Source organism: Haematobia irritans, chromosome 5 (genome assembly GCF_050003625.1).
Source record: "Haematobia irritans isolate KBUSLIRL chromosome 5, ASM5000362v1, whole genome shotgun sequence".
NCBI classification, from domain to species: domain Eukaryota; kingdom Metazoa; phylum Arthropoda; class Insecta; order Diptera; family Muscidae; genus Haematobia; species Haematobia irritans.
Window position 1 is genome coordinate 50,763,272 of NC_134401.1, and position 7,068 is coordinate 50,770,339.

General features: G+C 34.7%; 1 protein-coding gene across 5 annotated transcripts in view; it reads right to left on the bottom strand.

Moving 5' to 3' along the window:
* The window catches only part of Dyb (Dystrobrevin), a 73,618-nt gene extending 71,781 nt beyond the window's left edge, over positions 1–1,837 (bottom strand). For 4 of the 5 annotated variants that reach the window (XM_075308737.1, XM_075308735.1, XM_075308739.1 and 1 more), the window contains exon 1: positions 1,685–1,837. The gene's annotated coding sequence lies outside the window, so the exon portion shown is untranslated. Of the gene's footprint in view, positions 1–1,184; positions 1,419–1,684 lie in introns of those variants that run through there. The other variant, XM_075308736.1, reaches the window with a different exon arrangement.
* Positions 1,838–7,068: the final 5,231 nt, after the last annotated feature.

The following is a 7,068-nucleotide window of genomic DNA, read 5'->3' on the forward strand; positions in this document are numbered from 1 at the left end:
ATTAAAATGCGATTTAGTGGAGCCGAGTAAATTTGGTTCGGCTTCACAGCCGTGGTATTAATTAAAATAAAATAAAAATTTTACACAAATGGTTTGGATGGGGTTTATGTAGAGATTTAACTACATAAAACCCATCCAAGCTGAAGTTATTATTGACCCATTTTGGTCCCTCACTATGTCTATGTGTATGATATCATTGTTATTAATGTTCAATAATCGTGATGCTATAATAAACATGCCTATTTTTAAACATCCTTAGGATACTGAAGGAAGCTGCCGCAAACAGGAATTTAGAACATTGTGAGTATGTATGCGAAGAATAAACTCTTTGGCCCCAATTCGTAAAAAAAAGAAAAAGAACGAACCAAAGAACTTGTTTTCTGCCCATCGCCTATTTGAGATTATACTTAGGTGGCGGTGTAGTTCCAGAGATAAGATGCTCCACTGATTGCTGATAAGGCAAATATGCAATAGATTTATTTACTTGATGAAAAAAAACACAAGATATCACATCCAGTTTCACGTATGGGCTAATGTTTCACACCACCCCCGGCCCTCTCATAGACACTGCAAAGTCCCCAACACCCCACCCACCCACATAGTATGCCCATAACTTTGTACCAACACATATATACATAACATCGAGACATTAAAGGTGTATTCTCTGTAGTGACGGTGTTGTTGTTGTTATAGAGCTGTTATTGTTAATGATTTCATTTTCTTTTTTTATCCCATAAAAATGTTTGGACATTTCTTCGCGAAATCTATCTAGACCATGTTAGAAGACGTAGCATCGTTTTCCAAGCAACTAAATGCATCCAAAAGGGAAAATAAGGAAAACAAATTCTGGCTGCTACTACTTTTCTACTTTTTTTTTAGTTATAACTCCAACCGCTTTAAATTTATTTTGTTTTGTTTGTATGTTGTTGTTGGTGGTGGTGGGCAGCAAACGAAACTGCGCAACATCTCTACGACGCACAGAGTGAGAGAGGTGGGGGCAGTTAATGTCACTCCCCGCTTTTTATGAATGGAACTGGAGATTTCTTTTCTTTAAATTTGGAGCAAACCAGACATGATACCAAATTTTATCTTTTCCATATGTACAAAAATATATTTGCGATTTGCATACGCTATTTGACTACTCTATTTCGTTATTAGCCAGCAATAAAGGTATACAAATTTACCTGGCTTGTTTCCCGTGGACTGTAATTTCACTTCACCTTTTAACTTTCTCACAAGTTTATTTGTTTTTACACACTCTCGCACAAGCAATATTTTGTATATGCACTTTGCACCACTCAGTATTTTATAAAACTTGCGAATCAATGTTTTATATGGTTTATGGAAATATATTTTTAAACAAATAACAACAACCTTGCGAATTGATTCAGTTTGACAGTCAAGTGAGGGAATCTCAGATTTCTCTCTCGAAAAAGAAATTTGAAAGTGCTGGGGAAGTTCATTCACAATTGCATTGTTATTTAGAAACGTACGAAATAATGTACAAATGAAGACACTCAAAGAATCCAACGGACTCAATTAAAGGAAACAGAATTTGGAGCAAGTAGGATAGGAGATAGGAGGATACATTTACAAATCCTTCCTTTGGGATTTTTTTTTTCCTTTTTCAAGTTACTTAATTGTTATATGCTTACAAAATATAAAGTAATCCACCTATATATACCTTGCTTTATCTGATGATAAACTTTATTTCTTATTTTTTTAATTTTGTTTCATATTTTTAGCACACTTATATTTAATATTTTTTCCAAAATTTTGTGTCGCCGTTTTTTTTTCGAAATACGTTATCCGTTTCCTCACGTCTTCACTGGGCCTATTATATTTTCTAACTGAGAGAAATAGCGGAATGTAAAACAGGGATGGTACTTTAGTATTCTGTTTCTCTTTGGACGTTTTGTTAAAAGTACTGGAACATTGGTGTGTGAACACAACCATAGCGACTGTCGCGTATTATGAGCTGTCCAGACTATAAGTTTATCCGGACGACAGCGTTAGTGTCGCACATATCCCAAATGTTGGCTACACTATAAGTTATGCTCGAAGATTATTTAGTCAAATCGAAATTGATTTCAATGCTTCAGACATTTTAGGGAATATATTGAAGGCTAACAATTTTTAATATCAATGGAATTTATATTGACACATAATTCAGCACCACATATTTCAGCCACTCAGATCCTTTTCGGTCCGAATGACAAGTGGTGTGAACACATTTTATAATTTAGCGTTAATGTGTCGTTCAGACTATAAGTTTATCCGGACGGATTGTCTGTGTTCGTAAAGAATTTTACAGTGTGGCCAATCGCTACGAATTGTCGGCGATGAATAAATAATCGATACCCTGCCAACATTTTTTGAATTTGACGGCGCTTCTGAGAATTCACACCACGTCGAAAACAATCGTATACGCTTGAAATTGTAAAAGGTATATTGGTGAACAATTTTTGACTTTCCAAATGGAAGTGATTGTTTTTCAGATATTTTACAGACACGCTGCCTCCATTGAGAATAAAAACACTGGCTGATAGACGCTGCAACATGTAACTTACCACTTGTAAATCAACATCATTAGGGCTGTTTTCTTTTAGCACTGGATGCAACATTTGTATGGGCTATCCAGAACATCGTTGCACTGGTGTTCTATCCAGAACATCTCATCAGTGCAAGTCGCACCGATGTTGCCAGATTCTATTTTGATAAAGTGAAGCTTCTTCGATTCACAATAGCAATTTATAGTGACTAATTTATCGACAAAAATGAATTTCAAACTGATACAGTGTCATAAATAATCGCAGCAGTAAATATTTACTACTAATTAAAGCATTTCATACATTAAAACAGCTGATGACAGTGTTGCATATTTTTGGAGATGTCCTGGATAAACGAGTACTCTGTTTTATTTTAGTCCTTAACGGCTTAGCATATCCAGTGCTAAAAGAAAACAGCCCCAATGTCATATATAATCGCAGCAGTAAATATTTATTACTAATTGGTGCATTTCATACATTAAAAATGCATGATTTCACTTCTTTTCTGTGATTGTTTTTAAACAGCTGATGACAGTGTTGTATATTTTTGGAGCTGTCCTGGATAAACGAGTACTCTGTGATAAAGTTGAAAAGCTCAACAATAAACCTGACTCAAAGTCACTTTTTAAATTTATTAGAGGATGTAAGGAGTCACAAGAAACGTCAACAAGCTCCAAATGGTGTGAAGAGAATAACATGGAATTCCTAAACCACATGAAACTTCAAGTTCCGGATAACACATTTGTTACTCCAATAACGCACTTTGCTATATCACATGATTTTTCACTGGATGAATTAGTCCACGTCTTGAAAACTACCCCCTCAGCCGCTGGTCTAGATGGTATTACATATGAAATGATCCATCAACTATTGGTATGTAAAAAAAGACTGCTTGAAGCTCTCAATAACTCTTGGAGATCATGCGAGATTAGTGATAATTTGAGCAAAATCAAAATAGTACCAGTACCAAAAAAAGGTAAGGATCTTGATATCTATACAAATTTTCGACCAATCTCGGTACTCATCAAAATTACAAATCTAATGGTAAAAGAACGCTTAAATACATTCATTAATCTAAACCACATATTGCCAAATAGGTCATACGCTTACAGGAAAAATATGTCGGCTTCACACTGCATTAACGACCTAATTCACACTATGAATCTCCAAAAAGAAAAGGGAAGAAAAGTTGTACTAGTTACAATGGACGTTAGCAATGCTTATGAGCGGGTTAATATCAGTGTACTGCAGTCTATATTACTTGAATTAAACTGCCCTAACCAAATAATAGCATGGATAATGTCATTTCTTTGCAAAAGAATATTAGTTATGGGAAACAATCAAATAGAAATTTTTAATGGCATCCCACAAGGCAGTTGTCTGAGCCCATTATTATTTAATATCTACACGTTGGGTCTCCATGGCGTAGAAGATGATAATACGCACGTCTTTCAATTTGCGGATGACTTCATAATCCTCACTCATAGTCATGACTTTGATGATGCTATTAAAAAACTGCAAAATAAAGTAATCAGTTTTGCTTCGCTTTTAAAAGACTTATATCTCAAAATAAACATAGAGAAAACATCTACAATGTATGTGGCTAAAGGTGCAAGAAAAGTTCCACTAATATCTCTCGCTGGTCAACTGATAAAACCGGTTACAAGTATAAAATTCCTTGGTAGAAATATCAAAAACAGTCTGTCTCTAAAAGAACATTATGATGAAGTCATAAATTCCTGCAGCTTTTCTCCCAAGGCCATCCGAATGATAACAACTCTGAATTATGGTATACACCCCTACGTTGCCAATAACATAACAAAATCCATTATATTCTCCAAGACAGAATATCTCAACTCCTCCATGGCGCATATGCCAACATACCTAAACAAAAAAATTACTAGTTTTCAATATCAGATTCTACGTAGGAATCTTGGTCTAACTCGAACAACACCCACGCATGTAATCTATGCTTTAAGGCCGGTACTATGTTCATTATTGCGAAAAATTTTTATGGAAACCATTATTTCGCACATAGAAAGCGGCGTTTTTTTAGGTAGCTTGGAGCGCTATTTTACAGGGAGCGATATTGGATTAAGTTGGTGGTTGTGGCTTGTTTTTTCAAAATAACATTTTATTTTTCCTTGGGCAATTGATCTGCTATTCCTTTGATCCTTTGTATAGTTTCGGAACAAAAATATGGCCCGTGTTTGATTTATAAACCCGCACAAATAGTTTTTAATAAATAAATTATTTCTTAATTCACATTGCAAATGGCGCCGTGCTATAAACGTCAGGTTTTCAACACGAAAAAACAAAGTATCACAAATGGAAAAAATTTCGCAAATTTTTCGCATTTTTTGGTTTTGTATGGAGTTTCAACGCGAAAACCGAACAGAGTACCGGCCTTTAGCTGGAACGTTACCTCCTAAACAAAGAACGCAACTCATTGCTGATAAAGAACTTATAAAACTAAAAACCTTTAATCTATCTCTATACCAATATATCACCTCCTCGTCTTCTAATACAAGCTTGGGTATGGTTTATCACAAATTCAAATATATTTTTGATAATATTGTAACAAATGAGGACAAAAAATAAAAGTCCTGCTAAATTTGTTTGATGGAAACAAAAACAATACTAACAAAGAATGTATAATTGCTATATATCGTCAGTCTATAAATGATTTCAAAACAATGGGTTATTCCATTTGGGCCACGGATGCATCGATCGGCGCACAGTCCTCAGGATGTGCGGTTTGCAACATCTCGACAAATCAAAATTTTCTTTTTTCCATACCACACAAGGTTTCCTCTCTCACTGGCGAAGTACATGCTATTGACAAAGCGATTGATCTAATATTAGAGGAAGGAATATGCAATGCTGTTATCTTCACTGATAGCAAAAATGCATGTTTGCTTATAAGCAACAATTCGGCTCACAACTATTTAGTCAACAACATACTGGAAAAAATCAACAACTCATATATTTCGACTGTTACCTTTATATGGACACCCTCGCATGTTGAGATCACACCAAACGAAACCGCAGATTATTATGCCAAATATGCTGTTAGCGCCGGCTGCCCAATCTCCACCGCCTTATCAATAAGAGACGCACAATGTAAAATTCAAGAATTACTCTGGAATGAATGGTCTGATGATTACAAGGAAGCAGCTCTAAACAAAGGCACATACTTCAAACTGTTCTTCCATGAACCTCCGAAGACCCAATGGTTCAAAAATGTAACAATGGCTCCCACCGACATTAAGACGATTAATAGATTATTAACTGGCCATACTTATTGCAAAAAATTCTTATATCGTATTGGCATAGCTCCATCAAACTTATGTGACACCTGTAATGTGGTAGAAGATGAGCATCATTTAATTTTTAGCTGTATAAAATATTAACAAAATCGACCAAATTTTGAAATTTTCAAGCATTTCAACAACTTACCTGAACTCCTTCAAAAACGGAACATGGCAGATATTGCAGAATTAGTTGACTTCATCAAACACAATAAAATTTCGCTATAAAGCTCGCCATTTTTCCCAAATGTCAAACAAATTACACAATGTAATAACGACCTACAATTCAAATCATGGAGATTTATACTAAGACATAGACCCTAAATATTGGCATGTCTCTCATCAAGTCCTGGTATATGAGCACTATGTGACTCTACCAACACACACTGACGTGGAACTAAAACCAAAAAAAACGAGTACTCTGTTTTCTTTTAGTCCTTCACGGCTAAAGGCCGGTATGCACCTCTAGCGAAAAATTTCATTCCCATAAGATATGCATTGCTATTTATGCTAACGAAATTTTCGGTAGCGTTCAATTTCGTAAGCTGGTACGCACCTCTAATGAAAATAACAGGGTTGTCAAAAGCATATTTTGGCAGCAAACATATAATTTATTACAATCATTGTGTGCGTACAAGTTTTAAAAGGTCTGTAAATAATAAACAATTTATTTGAGGAATATTTGGAACATATATTAACAATTTTTAAAAGCGATTAGCTGGTTTAAAATTTGTTGTACACAGCCCTGTTTTTTTGTTGTAGACTTAAATAAATTTTTGCTACCGAAAATTTCGCTAGAGGTGCATACCGGCCTTAAGGGTATCCAGTGCTAAAAGAAAACAGCACTATTATATCATTACCCAATAAACACAAACGTTTGAAAAATGCAAAATTCCAACAATTTTTCAAACATTTTTTCAAAGGATTAGGGTAATATTCAAGTTGAGAAATTGTTGAGAAAATCGCGTTCTCAACAAAAAACAGACATTACCCTCAACAGTGAAATTCAACACATTAGCAATAATATCTCAAGTGTTATCCTCAAATTGAAATGCGTCGCTACTCAATAATTTGTCAATCAATTTTCGATGCGAGTCAAATTCAAAATTAACATCGTTGCAAATACTTTTCAACCTAAATTTGTATGAATGATATCCCCACTTCAAATTGAAAGTCAAAGCCAAAATTCTATGAATTTTGTATAATTT